At 39.6% G+C, this 16,135-nt stretch overlaps 1 long non-coding RNA gene across 1 annotated transcript in view; it reads left to right on the top strand.

Moving 5' to 3' along the window:
• LOC107310067 overlaps nucleotides 1–13,384 on the top strand; it is a 29,955-nt gene extending 16,571 nt beyond the window's left edge. Inside the window, exons 2-4 of the long non-coding RNA XR_001553464.2 lie at nucleotides 9,703–9,820; nucleotides 11,278–11,360; nucleotides 11,526–13,384. This is a non-coding gene — a long non-coding RNA (uncharacterized LOC107310067). The remainder of the gene's footprint in view (nucleotides 1–9,702; nucleotides 9,821–11,277; nucleotides 11,361–11,525) is intronic.
• Nucleotides 13,385–16,135: the final 2,751 nt, after the last annotated feature.

Genomic DNA, 16,135 nt, shown 5'->3' on the forward strand with positions numbered 1-16,135 from the left:
GTTGGTTTTCCTTCCTGCATGTATGTACATGAATGAGCTGGCTGAATTTCTTCATCTCACATAATTATGGAAGGTAGCTGTTAGTTAGCCTTGCTCCATTAAGACAGGAGTCTTAAAATGTAGAAGTGATTTCTCCAGAGCTGTATGTATGTGGCTGGCTAGGACACAGGGGTAGGATTTATTAGTATGCAGTGTGCAATAAGTAGCAATCAATACTTCAGTCTTGGCATGGTTTAACTCTGCAGAGCAGTCTGAAGATACAGCTTATGCCAAATAGCAGCGTATGATTTAGTGCAGTACAGATGTATTTGGAATATTTTAATAAAAAGAGGGGTTATGGAAAACATTTGGCAGCCCTGAGCATGTAGCAAATATTCCATTATATACTGTCTATAGCAGTATAGCTGAGTATGTACATATAATGTAATAAAAAGAAGTTGCATCCATGTCCTGTAAGAATTTTTACCTTCCATAAAAATGTGCTGATTCCTGAGATTTCTATTAGGGCCAGACTTGTCTTGTGGCGCATTTATGCTATGCTCCACTTTATTTACACTTCTTGAGATAAGACTTAACAATTCCTAAACTTTCCTCTGCCACAAGTTCTGCAGTTGCCATTTAAAGACTCTCTTTCTAGTACAACAGAAGGCTGAATGCTGGACTCTGAAGACGAAATGTTTCTGTTCTTGTCTGTGGCAGAAGAAAAAGGATTTTTATTCTAATTAACCCAGCTTTGGATTAGCGTGTCAAAGACTGTCACTATCGTGATGAAATTGCCTCCTCATTTTATCCATTAAGCTAATGCAATACAGAAAGCATGCATGTTACAGCTAATACTTAGTTTATCCTTTAGCGTAGCACTTAGAAGGGCTTATGGAGTAACTGTATTCTGCTCTGCTTTCCATTAAGCTCCTTGGGTCCCTCAGAAGTATGGACACTTGTGAGGAGGCCCACATCTGAGAGAAATCCCCCAGCCAGTAGGGATGGAAGAAAAATAATGCCTTCATTCAGTCTGAAATACAGTTCGTTTCCTCACTCTGTTCAGAGGTGTGAGCAATAATAGAGTAAATAACATTTTACAATCCCAAATAAATGTGCAAATCGAAACCTGAGCAGAGGAAATATCATATTAACCAAATTACATTATACCAAGTTTTACGCTGAATAAGCTAGTCCTTTCTGCACCGGCCCATTGTTTCTTTTCATCTAATGTCCTTTGCAGCGTCCATTGTCAAACCTTTTCCAGTGTCCAACCAGTGTTGGGTTTCTAGCACATGAAGACTGCCAAAAATAAATCAAAAAAATTAAAATGTTCACATTATACTATATGGTCAAAAGCTTTACTTTTATTTATCAATTGATTGATTTTTCTGGCTTATCAGTGGCATACATAGCCTGCAACAACTATGCCAGACTAGAATCAGTGCTTGTATTGGTAGAATAAGAACCAAACCGTGCCTCTTATTTACGGGAAGTTATGTTGCATGATGGATTGTGTTCTGATTTATGTCAGTGTTTTATAGATGCATAAAAGCCAGTGAAAGGCATAGAATGAATATTGGAAATCCATTCTCTAAAATCACTCATTAGAGAGGAAGAGCGAATTATTTAATATATATTAAGACAATGGTATCACTGAATGACTTCTTTATAGAAACGTAGAAAACTGCTAATGTTTGATCTTCTGTCAGTCCTTTCACATGTTAAATTTCAGTGTTAGGAGTTAGCTTTGTTTTTCAGATTGTTTTGCCTCAAAATATTTTCTCTTGGAAGAAACTGTGATAATAAACAATAGGGATTTGTGTGTCTGCGTGTGTGTTTTAAACTTTTGGAGTTTAGATGAGATACTACTAATAGTAATATACTTGAAATACATCTTCTTGGTAGTAATGTCTTATCTAACAGTGGTAGAAACTTTTTGTGCTCTTACCAGATGAGATCAAGGAACAATCACACTGTTTGGACATATTCTACTTGCCCATGTTATCTTATAGTAAGCCATTACTGCAGCCTTTTTTAAAACAAAGTGTGATGACATAACATCTAAAAGGCCCTCTGAGACTTCAGTAATATTGAGACAGATGCTGTTTCTGATTATAAAAGGAAGAAGCATTATGATATGTAAAAATGGAATGCAATGAGTAATGTGTGGAAAGGGAAGTAAGATACAGGAATAATAATTTTGGTTGGTAGATGCATATATATGCATACAAGCGTACACAGACACATTTCTAACCTGTGTATTTGAGCACCTACTGGCAAGAATTTGACATTACTCTCTCATTTTCATATCAAAAACCTTCCAAATATCAGCAGCCTCTGTTAGTCCTTCTGCTTCTATTAATTACTCAAGGGCTTTTCTGGTGGAAGAGCAGGAGTTGTGTCTGGACAGTAGTTGTGGAAGAACGTGCCCAGGTGTGAGTGGGCAAAGTGTGCTCATTTTTCCCATTAGTTGATCAGACTGGTGTAAGGGAAAAGGTGCAGGAAGCCAGCAGGGTGATTCAGCACATTAAAGGATGACTCTCAAGCAGCACAGAATGGGAGTGAATAGGAATTAAAGAAAAAGGGACTTAAATTTGATGTTATAGCACAGGAGGTGCTGAAGTGTCAGAACCCACAGATGCAGCATTTCAGGCTGGTGTTAACTGAAGGAAGAGGATGAAATATTCAAGTAGCAGGAAGAAACTCTTGGTCAAGAGACTCTTAACTCTGCAAACGTGGAAAGAAAGATGAAGTGAGAAAATATTATGGAAGAAGAAGATAGCAAAGTGAACTTGCTGTGTAGGGCTGAACTGAAATTAAAGAATGCCAGTTGGTAGTACTGGTACTGGTAGTACGGGGGCAATAGGAATATCGCACTGGTGAAAAGAGGGTATGAACTGACTGCTGCAAAATCTGCTCTGGGCTTTGAAAAAGGCCTGCATTGGAAGCTGTGTTCCTTCAAGCTTTAAAAAAAGCCTTGGAGAAATGTCAGCTAAATGCTTCAAGTAGCATAAATGATAATGAGGTTAGGAATGCCAGTTTATGTACTGACTATGAAGTAGGCTTTTATGATCCTCTTGTATCAATGCTTTTGTTCATTATTCCCTTGCAGTATTTTGCTGAAATGTCACCATAAACACAAGCATGACAACTCTGTTGGCTGTAGGAGGCTGTTTGGGATGCTTGACTTGTGAGCATCTGCAATTACTTAGAGTAGGCTACTTAACAGTCAAATTTTTCTGAGAACAGAAGATTGCATGAAAATTGTATTGATGGTACAAAACATGAAGATGGTATTTCTGTGTAACAGGAGCTGGCTTGAAATAGTTTCTCTGCTCTGTGCATCTCTTCAGATGGACACTGCTGCTGATCTGAGCTCACTAGGAAATTAGACTGGTAGATAAAACAGCACTAGAGAAAATTTCTTGGCAGATATATTTTTTAAGCTGTTACACATTTAAAGTAGTCCCTGTCATCGCTGTAATCCAGGTCAACTAGCATCTCCTTTCCAAATTTTCAGGGACATTTAGCAGGAACGTTCCCAACAGGATTACCCTGTTTTGAAGGCTCTCACAGTTTAATAATGCGGATGCACATATTCCAGTTAGTTTGAAGAGGATGGTCCTGGGGACATTTCAGGATTTTCTTGTGGATGCAACCTGACCGGAGTAGTCTAATAAGTTCCATTTGTTTTGTTTTGTACATAAACATGTGCTGTCACTCCTTCAAAATTAAGGCATGCTTAAATGTATGGATGACTATATCAGTGATAATTCTAGGCCATTTGTTCATCTGAGCAGGTGTCTCACTCATTAAGCCCTTGGTGCATGTATTCATTATAATGCACACAGATGGACATGGTAGGTACCCGGCAATTAGGATAATGCATAATTAAATGAAGCTGTGCTTAACTGTTGAGAATATTCAGAGATAAAAGGTAGTCGAAAGCAAGTCTTTAGTGTCCTATCTTTAAAATTTTATTTCCATAAAGTACATCAAAGTATTTTATTTAGGAGACCTGGTACCTTTTCCTCGGGAAACCGAAAATCTAGCATTTTAATAGTAAAGCAGAGCATAATGCATACCTTAAATATGCTGTGCTTGCGTTAGACTGTTTGGCCCTGCAAAGCTGCTGCGAGGAAGGGCAGTATTTATAGATGGAGGTATCAAAGCTGAGAAAGTCCAGAAGTCTTATAGGACTTAGAATAGGAATAGTGAAGTTAAAGCTGTGTTGCTGAGACCATTAGAAGAGTAACCTTATTTAGTTTGGCAATCCCAATTCAGAACTTCTTCCCCAGACACTCAGCTTCGCAGGCTGGAGGATGACAATATTTATACAGAGAGTTCCAGTGAAGGTGGCTCAAGATGGTATGAGTACAGCAGCAGGCGTCTCTTTCCAGGTCACAGCTTCAATGCAGAATTTTGCTTGGATATTTTATTTTATTTTATTTTATTTTATTTTATTTCATTTTATTTTATTTTATTTTATTTTTGTTTGGTTGGCTTTTTGCATGAGTCATTTGCAGAACCTGGTACATACAAGAGTAGATTTTCCAGTATCTGTGACTGGAGGTGCAGCAAAAGCTGAAGATTGATGTTATTAAGACTGTACTTTGAACTGAGAGCTGTACAGTTTTGAACTAATGTGTATTCATGTAAATCTGAGTCAAATAAACCTTCTGACAAGGTTAAACGAAACTTGATTTTTGTATTGGAAATAGATCTTCTTCAAGAGTTTTCACAGGTTCTTCTTGTAGCATAAATGTCAGTCTTTGACCTTGCCAAAAGACATATATCTTGTTTCAGGTTAAATTTGGGTAATATCCTCAAGGACATGCAGTCAGCACTAAGGAAAGAAGATTAACAAAGAGGTGGATGGAGAGACATATTTTTAAAGGTCCATACTGGTTTTTCTGTGGGGTTTTGTACATCAGGCAATCATGATAGCTCTGGGAAGAGTTAGTTCTCTCCAGAGCACCTGCACCTTGTGCAGCTGCTTCACCAGTCACCCTTGAGCTGCTTGCTGCTCCAAAGGTTTTGTACATTCAGAGGGAGAATGTGGACAGTGGTCAGTTTATCTGGGGTATGTGCTGATTACTACAAGTAATGTGTGTGCAGTTTTCTCTTGCTTAATGAGTCTGATGACTTTTTCTACTTTAGCAATGAAGAGAAGGTCACCATGGTAGCTCTATCCATCACTGGATGGAGGTGACTGCAGTAGAAATAGCAGAGCATAAAAAAGGAAGAAGAAAAGGTCAAGGGGTTATAAATATACCCAGGGCTGCCTGGGCCAAACCTGATCCTCAGAAACACCTTGAGATGTGTGCTGCAAATATCTGGCTCTCGTGCTGTTATTCTGGCAGGCTGCAGAAGGCCCCAACAGGCAGGCACTGACCATCGTTATCTTCCAGAGCTTCTGATGTTCACTTAGGAGTTGCTGTGACCTACTGCTGGGTCTTCCATCTCCTGGGCCTGGGACACCTCATGGACAGTAAGAAAGGGGGAAAGTCTTGCACTAAGTTGTACCTAGGCAAGTGTCTTTTCTCTTGGAACAGCATGGCTACAGAGATTATAGATATATATTTAAAAAAGCAGAACTTCAGTCTCTTTCTTACAGTACCAGGCCACATGCAGAGACTTATGTACAGCAGCTAAATTTATGGCAAGTTTCTCCCATTTCAGTTCCATCTGCAAAGAATATGGATTTCATTAAGTGATTTATAGACACACAGTATTCCCAGTCCCAAAAACATTAATTTAAGATCCTTGGTTTGGGTAGGTTCTCCAGGCAAACCGCATTTGTTTTATTTATAATTAGGAGAGTGTGCATTAAGATTTACCAAGAAGTTGTCTTCCATGGATTGCAACATGCCTCAGAGAAAAGTCTTAACTAAGAACTTAAGGATGCAGTTTCCTCATTGATGGGGTTTTTATTGAGGATTTCTTTTTTTCTTATGAGTGCCCTTTCTTTTTGGAACATAGGCTGCATAAGAGGAAGGACCCTTCTGTTCATTAAGCACAGGCTTCCACTTTAATGTGCAACCGCATCACATAATACCATGACCAAAATTTAATCAAACTGTGCCCTAACATTGCTTCTCATGCAAATAGCACTGAGTGCAGTTGGAAGGGACAGGAATATAGGATCAGAGCCTCAGCATTTCCATGATTGTTTAACATAACAAAAGCTAGCTGGTCAAGCAAACTAATGGAGAGCCATGTGTTTAGAAGGAGAAGGCAGACAAAGCATGAAGCCTTCTAGGTTACAGTGAGATTCTGTGCCATGTGGCGGAATAACTCTGGTTTGATGAGAGCCAAGAATCCCCTAGTTTTACAGAGGCTAAAACTGATTTTAAAAGGGAATAAGTACAATAAACACTTGTATTACATAAAGGATGACTGTCATAGGTATAGGGGAGATTGTTTGAAAGTGGATCTTCAAAGCGAAACTTTACACTCCGCTGGGAAATGGAACAAATCTTTATTCTGACAAGCATTACCCTGAAAAGCCTGAAATAAGAGTTTCTGATGCAGATAGATTGGTCTTTGAAGAAATCCTTGAATGTACACAGCAGTGAGATTGGACTTTGGAAAGCAAGGGGAGAGGGATTTTTCAATTAGATAAGGTTACTTTCACATCTTATTTATCTCTGAATATTACAAGTTGAGAAATAGGAACAATTACCACTGAATGACACTGATAATGTTTGAAAAGGAGAGACATTTTGAAAGTGCCTTGTCTATTCACATTTGTAAAAGAAAATATTTGCAGCGTCTGTATTGTTAAATTTAATGAGCTGCTATTGGATGAAATGACAGTGAACTTGAGAGGTTTTCCAGTCTAATGGCTAAGCTGTGTATTTGCCACTAGGAATTATAAATCAGATTCTCCTTGGCAGTGTGTTCTGGCTTTTGCTGTGTTGGAATGCCTACCTGGAACAGGCATCTCTGTGAAGCATTGCACTGTGCCACTTTCAAGCAAAGTTGGTGCTTATTAGCCTGGGCAAAGTATTTGCTTCTAGCTCTAAGTTAGCTTCCCACACAATTGGTAAGGCATATCTGTCTTGTGCTACGTAAACATACATTGAGTGACACTGCTCTGAACAGAGATAAAATGTTTTAGAAAGCTGTTTCATGCTTAGGCCTCCTTTGGCCTATTTAGTTTATCATAAGCTGTCTTCTCTTACTTTAGGATATGTCTTTAGCTGAGGCAAGCTAAAGCAATATGAGATGGTTTTAAATCTTTACACACACGCATGCATTCAGTTTGGAATGGTTTAACTGAAGTGTTTTTCAAATTGATTTAGTGTAACCTTTGTATCTTGTCAGGCAGTGAAATCCCACTGCTTTGAGATCAACTGGACTTCCACCAGCGCAGCCAGGGTTACCTGTAGAATATTTATGCTGTGCTAGTGCTGGAAGTGCCATATAGTAAAAACGACTTATAGTCACTAAAGCTTATCAGGAGGCAGGATCTGGATCAACATTATCAATCATCAGCTTGTGTCTTTAAAGTAATTAAAACCTATAATTTCCACAGTCATAATAACACTGAACTCCCCCAAGCCCTGCTTCCTTATGAGTGTCTGAAGAAAATAGTCTACACTCCAAAAACAGAATAAAGCCCCCAAACCTTACAAAAATAACAGTGAAAACAACAGCAATCAAACTTTACTGGGGAAAAAAAAATGCCTTGAACTATACCATATGGCAGTAAATCATTGCGCTGGACATGAATAAACCACAGGGAAAGAATAAAATATTCATAGCAATTAGTGGTATAGACAGAATAGAACCCCCTCTTTGCACTTGCCGTTGTTATGGTGATTTCTTCTCCCAGCACTCTCTCTTCTCCCCCCAGTGCCATTGGCTCTCTCCATGGCTTTCCATCTGGCTCTTGCTTTCTTGTTTATCCCAATGAAATTAGCTCGACTGCTCATTTGTCACCTTGGAGGTGTAGTAGCTGTGAACATGTGCGGTGCAAGAGAGCAGGACAAGCAGATGGTACTGGAGAATAGATAAACAGACAGATGCATTAAAGAGACAGCAAAATGTTTGGTATGAAATAGTGTCTGGAAGATGATGAATTGGGTTTGAGTGTGATGAGGCATGGCCAACTACCGTATGCAAAGAGTGGTGTCTCCTGAACCCTGTTTTCTTTTAGGCTGTTGGCATACACCAGGGATTGCTGGAGCTCATGGATAAGAAAACCAAAGATACTGAATTTCAGATAGTACGCTGAGGCTTCATGTGGATTGCTGGAAAATGTGACACATTTTCCTGGCTGCTTTTCCTTTGGAAAATGATAACTACAGATCCATAAATCAGCACTAATCATTTCTATTATTAATGCTTGCTCTTTGTTTTAGAAATGGCTTCACTCAGTGCCCCATTTCTGATGTCTGTGGTACCTTATTTTTGTGCATCACAAAAATGATAGTTTCATTATACCCACATTTAACTTCGTTAAATGATCTGAATCTATGTCAGGGTGATTGTGATCAAAATCTATTGTCCAGAAAGGAGTAGTGAGAGTTATCCTAGAAAGCCACTGAGTAATTAAAGCCACAGGAAGAGAGACAGCATAGATGGAAACAGCAAATATGAGTGGAGAAAGAAGGGTGACCATCTCTAATAATGTGACCTATTTAGCCAAAACCAATTTTTTGGCTGAATCACATTTTTAATACTAATGAAAATGACATGTATATGTGTGAGGCACAAGAAAAATACCTATTAAAAAAAGATAGCAAGGTAAAAGCAGGAGAATATTTACTTTCAGGAATTAACATCACATTAGTCTTAGTTACTGGGGCCAAATTCCTGTTTTCTTGAACCTGAATAGAGAAGAGTTGGATACTAACGTCCAATAGTTAACAAACTTTGCTCCAAGAAAACGTCAAAGCAAGAATGCCAAGTTGCAGCTGTCTATACACAAGCACTCACACACACATACACACAGATTGGATTAATGAAAAGGCAACTGTTTAAAGAGGCCAGCAATGGCACTTCCAGCCCCTGTGTGCTGATGGGAGGGAGGGATGGGCTGGAGCTGGAGAGTGAATGGAGAGGAAGAGTAAGCCCAAACCTCTACACCTTGTATATGCAGCAAAAAGGAGAGGAGAGGAGAGGAGAGGCGGAGGGTGAGGAGAGGAGAGAGAAAGAGCAGGAAAGGAGAGGAGAGGAGAGGAAAAGAGAGGAGAGGAGAGGAAGGAGAGGAGAGGAGAGGAGAGGAGAGGAGAGGAGAAAGAGAGGAGAGGAGAGGAGAGGAGAGGAGAGGAGAGGAGAGGAGAGGAGCTCCAGGTTGCACCCAGTGCCAGACACCAGAGCTTCATGTACCTCTTTCTCCATGGCTAACACAGATCTCAGCATGGGGACATGCTCCATGCAAGTCTTAAGCCAAACTGGAAACATGGGCCTGAAAGTGAGGATGTTCCAGACTTGGCATTGTTTAGCTCCTTGATGCTGCCAGAGCTGCAGGCTTACCTTCCACTGAGCCGGAAGTGATAACCCATCTTCCACAATATTCAGTGTGTATTTCAGATCAGGGAACACTGGAGGAATTGTCTGGTGAATACCTTCATTTAATCTTCACTTGTCATCACAGGGATAAGCACGCTGCTTCTCTGAACTCAGCACAGTGCACAAAGTGTAGGTTTAAGATTCCTGAAGAGTCTCTTTATTCCCTCCCACTGACTTTTTTTCTTGTCTTTGTTTCAGGTTTCAGGGAAGCAAGATGGATCTGTCCATATCTGAACCATGCTGATTCTTCTTTCCTTAACGTAAGATGGATTCCCTGTTCACTGTATCCTGCAGAGAAAAGATTTTGCTGTACAAGGTGTGTATGTTTTCATTTATCACTTGCAAAACGTCTCTCTAACACAAATAATGAATGTATGTGGGGAATTAGACTTGATGTAGAGCTTATCTATTTTCTCAGAGACAGTACCTTGACATCCTGAGTACTTTGAGCCCCAGATGAATTATTTTTGTCTTTGGATTAGTTTTTTAATTATGTGCATTTCCATGAGAGGAGAGGAGCGGAGAGGAGAGGAGAGGAGAGGAGAGGAGAAAGGAAAAGAGAGGAAAAGAAAGGAAAAGGAGGAAGAATGTTGTATACTAAAGGGATTTGCATAAATCATATCTTTCTAAGTGGGGTTACTGGCTAACAAATAGTAAATAAGATCCCCTAGCACTCAGACAATGAGAAGTACCCGCTGGTGGAACCACAGTAGTATCATTATGTTGATGCATTTCATTCTCCAAATGAAATGATGGGCTTTTAGCTTTAGGGTCATTTTTTTCTAAGGAATTTCAAGGACACATTAAATGGGATGGAGAAAGGGAGGAAACGGTCAGGAAGAACACGCCCTCTAGCACAGTTTTCTTCATGCTGAGCATGGAATCCAGGGTTTCCAATATTGTTTCAGATTTGCAGGACAATTAGACTTCATTTTTATAATGAAATTCCATATTTCTAAATAAGTATATATTTCATGTTAATGCTCTCATCTATAACCAACAGGCAGAGTGCATGAAAGAGATTTCAGTAAGTATTTTTCATTAACCTGTCTGAACAAATGACGAAACATATGTTGGGGGGGGCATGTCCTGCTTCTCTTCTATGTTCACTAATACTTGGCAGATTGATCTGTACTTCAAAGTGCTCTGAAACTCAGTGGCATCTGAAAAAATATTATTCATTTTAAAACCTGACTTTCCTGAGGTACAAGCTCGTTCTCATACTAGTACGCTACTTCTCTGTAAAGTACATGTCAAGCTGAGTGTGAAAACCAGGAGGATGTGTCATTAGGGCCTGTGGAGAGCGATGTACTGAGGATGGCAAAGGCATGGGAACAGCCTAACATCAACTGTCAGACCCAAGGGTTGTAGTCGCATCCTCTTATCATCTATGATTTATGTATCTTCTTTCATCTTCTGAAGAGAGAACTGACAACATCTGGCAAGTGCTGAAGAGTACTAGGGAACATGGATATTGTCACACTGAATAAGGGAGTTTGTCTGTTCGTGACCAGCCATTCCCTCTGCAGCATATGCATCTGTTCTCTGAAAGCATGCCATACTACATGCATCAGGAGCTGGAAGTCTTCTATAAGGTCTCCATGGGATCTGAGCAACATTGTGAGATCTTTACTGGCATAGTTGAGCAGTGACTGACTTGTGTGAATCATCGCAGTTACTGCAGCTGCTCACCATTATGAGTAACAGCTCTCCAGTCTGACATTTTTTAGCTGGTCACGGCTTGTTTTTCATGCAATATGTTAAATCCTCCAGGTGAATTTGTGTGAATTTGTTACCTGAGTGTGACAGCTCTTCATGGAATACACCAGGATGGACAAAATAAACAATATGGAAATGTAAGAATATTTTTTGTTTGATCAAGGGCTCACAGCAGCAATTCCTTTTAGCACTGTCAAGTCATTTGAAAGATAGGAATATTGTGTTAAATTAGTGGTTACTTAGTCACAGTCTTTACGTCTGCAGAAGATGATTTTAATATGAGTGCTCTTTTTAATGAGTAGGTGTGATGCTACAGCCTGAAGGTATGGCAAGATTTAAATGATGGCAATTAGTCCAAGAGAGAAAAATTGAATTGGGAGAATATGAGGTGGATGGTTTCAATTCACAGAATCCCAGAATTCCAGCATGGCTTGTGACCATCTGACATGCCCTTTGCTCCAGCAGGACCACCCAGAGTAGGGTGCCCAGGCCCACATCCAGTCAGTCTCTGAAGATCTCCAAGGAGAAGACCCCTCAGCCTCTCTATTCTGCTGTGCCAAGAACTTTTTCCTGCACAGTGAATGAGAAGATAAAATGAGACCAAGGACTGCCTAGTCTGAAATTTGTGTGTGGACTCTCCTCATCTTTAGCCTTTTCACTATTTCTGTTCAGTGTGCCAGTGGTTTGAAGAGCTGCATTTTAGGTCTTTTTTTCATCCAGTCAGCAGAGTTGGGATGAACTTGGTGCCAACTGACAAGATATCTGATATCTATGGTTCTATGAGTGACCAAACTGGATCCTTATCAAAATTCTTACTTTGACCATGTTCATGGTAGACTGCCATAATGCAGTCTTAGAATTATGTCTGAAGCCTATAAAAGTATTTTTTCATCTGCTAATTTATTAGAGAGGAAAACAAAGGAGGAGTCACATATTTTGTGGTGTTGGAGGGGAGTAAGTAAGTCTTACAACATGGGAGAAACATGTGCTTGCTGGGTAACATCTAACTTTCCATTGATAGTTTTTAGGTACAATGACCCGTTAGGTACTTTTTCCTTCTAGCTCTCCAAGAGAGTACTCTCTCCTAGAGCAGTTTCACCGAAGTAAACTCCCTGGAGTACTTCATTGTTCTAATAAAAGGCATACCTTTCTTTCAAACTCTTACTTTCCACTAAGTTTGATACTTACTATTACCAGGCATGACAACGACTTTGCACTTTCCTAAGGTTGAAGAGTAAAACAGGCCGATTTGAGAATAGTCTGGGACACAGAGTAGGTAACAATAGCACGAGATGACAATGGTCTCGTTAACTACATGTGTGCCCTTCAGCAAAAGGTTTTTTAAACACTCATAAAAGACAAATCTGAAAACTCAAAAATGCCCTGGATGTCTACAGCTGCAGTCTGATGACTCAATACTAGCAATTAATTCATGGTTAAATCTGATCGAGTCACTTTGTTGTTTTGTTAAATAAAATTTCCTTTCCTTTTCAGTATGTCTACACTGAACATTTCTTGAATTACCTGTAAAATCAACCCGCCTAATGCTTAAGTGATATGATTCAAATGATGTACACTCAAATGAAAAATGTGTTCTCTGTTCTGTTCCATCGCTCATATATTATTGTTGCTGTGTCTTTACTAGGTGAATCACTGGCATTTATGAGATTTGGATTGAGCATAGTTGAGAATCCATAACTATAAGCCTACTCTGCTAATGGTTACCAGTTTAATTCTGGAGAGTAGTCAGACACTCTTCAAATACTTTTGTCAAGATTTTATAATATATTAAGATTTGTGTACAATAGAAAACACTCAAAATGTTAGGAAAAAAAAATGTAACTTTTTTCCTCTCACTTCTTTATCTGGATGTACTAAATAAAAAGAAATAAATCCTTCTACCTGAGAGCCTAAAAAAAATGGAAAATTGGATTAGAGACATTCTCCTGGAAAAAAAATTCTTTACAATACAGTTATGTCTTCAAAGTAAGTTTGTTTGTCCCTCTGAAAGAGTATCTGAACTGTATCACCTCACTTCTCAACTGCTGTAGGGATAATAAAAGTAAAATAGCTCTTGGGAATCTTAGGCAAATGTACCTATTGGTTTAGTCTAGCTTGTTTCTAAATGAGAAAGGTTGGGCTGTCTGCAGACCAGTCCAGAATATGGTAAATGCATCACCTGAAATGAAAGGAGAATAAAAGTTCAACCTGAGTCACCCAGGCTGCCAACCTTGTGCTAAAAGGGAAAGAGAAAGACCTTCCCTTGTTTCACAGGCAGAGGGAGGGAAGAACTGCACTGAGAAATCAGCAATGATTAATAAACATTATTCAAACACAAGGTAGGGAAACAAGCAGCTTTCCTAGTAACTCCCTTTACTACAGTAGCCAAGTGGAAAGCAAGCCAACTCCTTTAATTAGGATATGATATCTTGTTTGCTTGTTACCTCATCAGCCAGCTGCAACTTATCATAACCTAGTTTATGAGCTCCCAAGGTTGGAGAGCATATTTTATGTGAGTACTGATATTTTATGTAAGTACTGATACAGTACTTACTGCTACAGAGCCTGCTCTTTAACCAGAATTGTTAACACTAGTACTGCCACTGATCCCAACAGAAGTATTGTACTGGAGATGATACTATCCCCAGGTAACTGTGTGTACATACTGAGCTAGCAAATAAGCCTGGTTATATATTAACTTAATAATAAATCCTAACGCAGTCAGGATCAAGAAGAAAATATATTTTCTTTCAGCTCATGTAGTAGATGGGTGAATGGCCAGACGACACGCGGAGAAAACCTTATGCAAGGTCAGGCTTACACATGTAGCTAATGTTGAGAAAAAAAATTAACCCAAACCACAATAAGAATGCTGTCTGGAATCAAAATTTTGTGTACATTACAGAGAGGTGCACTTCCCTTGCCTTTGAGACATGTTATACATTATTTATTGCCCATGAATAATTTGCTGGAACAGTCCCTGTACACCTTCTGTTATACAGGCGGTGCTGATGCCGAGAACATTTCATCACATAATGTTCACCTCATAGATGTTTCTGGAAATGATTAGGTACTTCAGTCTGTTACAGAGCTGTGGTTTTTTCCTTCCTCTCGACAGAGTAAAATGGATCGAACCCCAAATTATGTCTAATTGAAGATAAATATAGCTGCACACAAATTTCCTACTCTTTTGAGATGATCTCTGCTCTGTGTGCCAGTCTAGGATTCTTGCCTCATATTTTCTTCTCCAAATTTTTGAAGAGATTTTGTTTTCACACTTGCATGAGGGCAGTCTGATGTATTGAATCACTCTTGCATTCCTGGTAAATCTGTAAAGACTACTTGTCTTCATTATGCAAGAAATAGGAAGATGAAGTAAACGTTTCTTCAGCAATTCACAGCTCAAGGTACCTCCTTCCAGGGTTGGTTTCATCTTTTCTCCATTTCTTTACTTCTGTTTCACCACTCATGAACTTGAAATACTCAGGACCTCAAAGCCCACCCAGTCCCACCCCATGCCATGGGCAGGGCTGCCTCCCAGCAGCTCAGCTGCCCAGGGCCCCATCCAACCTGGCCTTGAGCACCTCCAGGGATGGGCCACCACAGCTTCTATGGGTAACTCTGCCAGCACTTCACTGCCATCTTAATGAAGTATCTCTTATATTAAAGCCATTCCCTTTGTCCTGTCACTGTCACATGGTGTAAAAAGTCAGCCTCCCTCCTGTTTATAAGCTCCCTTTAAGTACAGGAATACCATTCTATCTTCCTGATAGAATATTGGTTTTGGGCACAAGAATGATGACTGTGTTGTTGGGTTTTTGTTGGTTGTGGATTTTTGTTTTGGTTTTGTTTTCTTTCTGGTGTTGAATGTTACAAGTACTTAAGCTCTCAAAGGTGAATTTCTTACTTCCAAGAATACAAGAACCTCTTGTCTGAAAGCACAAGCATCCACGATCTTCTGTTCAGCCCCTGACATCCTTACATATGCCCTGAGATGTCAGTTCCTCACTCCTGGCAGGGCATACTGCAAGCTCTTCCTGGAAGACATTGCTCCTTTAGTCCATGGAGTTTCTTTATCGTCCACATCTCCCCTCACTCCAGGCATTTTGTGCAAGCCAAACAAAACTTATGTTAACAAGACCCAGAGAAAAGGTTACAAGTAACGTAGGAGTTTAACATAAGCCAAGCCTATCCACAGTGGAAGTTCTTTCTCTATGCCTTGACATCTCACACCCAGAGACCCTGCAGCATCTTTTAGCTTTGTGTAGCCAAGGTGTTGAGGTCATTATAGTGTTCTTCTTGTGTTGCTGTTCAGTGCAGCTGGAGCTACTAAAACACATTGTTTCAGCAGATAGCAGTTGTACATATGTTCTGTACAGCTCACAATCTCAGCCTGCCTTGCCAGCTTTCTATAGACCACACAAGATGTTATTAACTCGAAAATGGGTTGTGCTACTTTTCTGTGTTACAAGTTTATTAATGCCAACGAAACTGAGGTCTCTTCTTACCTTTTTCTGTAATAGCTGAGACAGGACAGATTAGTTTAGGACAGGAAGAGAGAAACTGAAACTGCTGAAGGACTGAAGCATGACTGCAATTACATAAATCAGCACAATCAATGTGTAAACAAGCACTCAGTCTATCAAGGCTTCCTTTCTAAAGGTTTGGAATAAACTCCTTTAACATCTAGTGTCTGACAAATGTTTATAAAACTCATGTTGTATACTGAGGATTTGAATCAAGGCCTAAAGAAAACAGCTACACAATAAACAATTTATTTTTATAATGGTGCCGGTGCTTATTTTTATGAGAGCATATGGTGAATGTTTAGAAGACAAATCTATGCAATACTATTTCACCTCCAGTATGCACATTTTCCAGTGAGTGGCTCAAGGCCAAACGGGATAATATC

The sequence above is a fragment of the Coturnix japonica genome, chromosome 2 (assembly GCF_001577835.2).
Source record: "Coturnix japonica isolate 7356 chromosome 2, Coturnix japonica 2.1, whole genome shotgun sequence".
Lineage (NCBI taxonomy): Eukaryota > Metazoa > Chordata > Aves > Galliformes > Phasianidae > Coturnix > Coturnix japonica.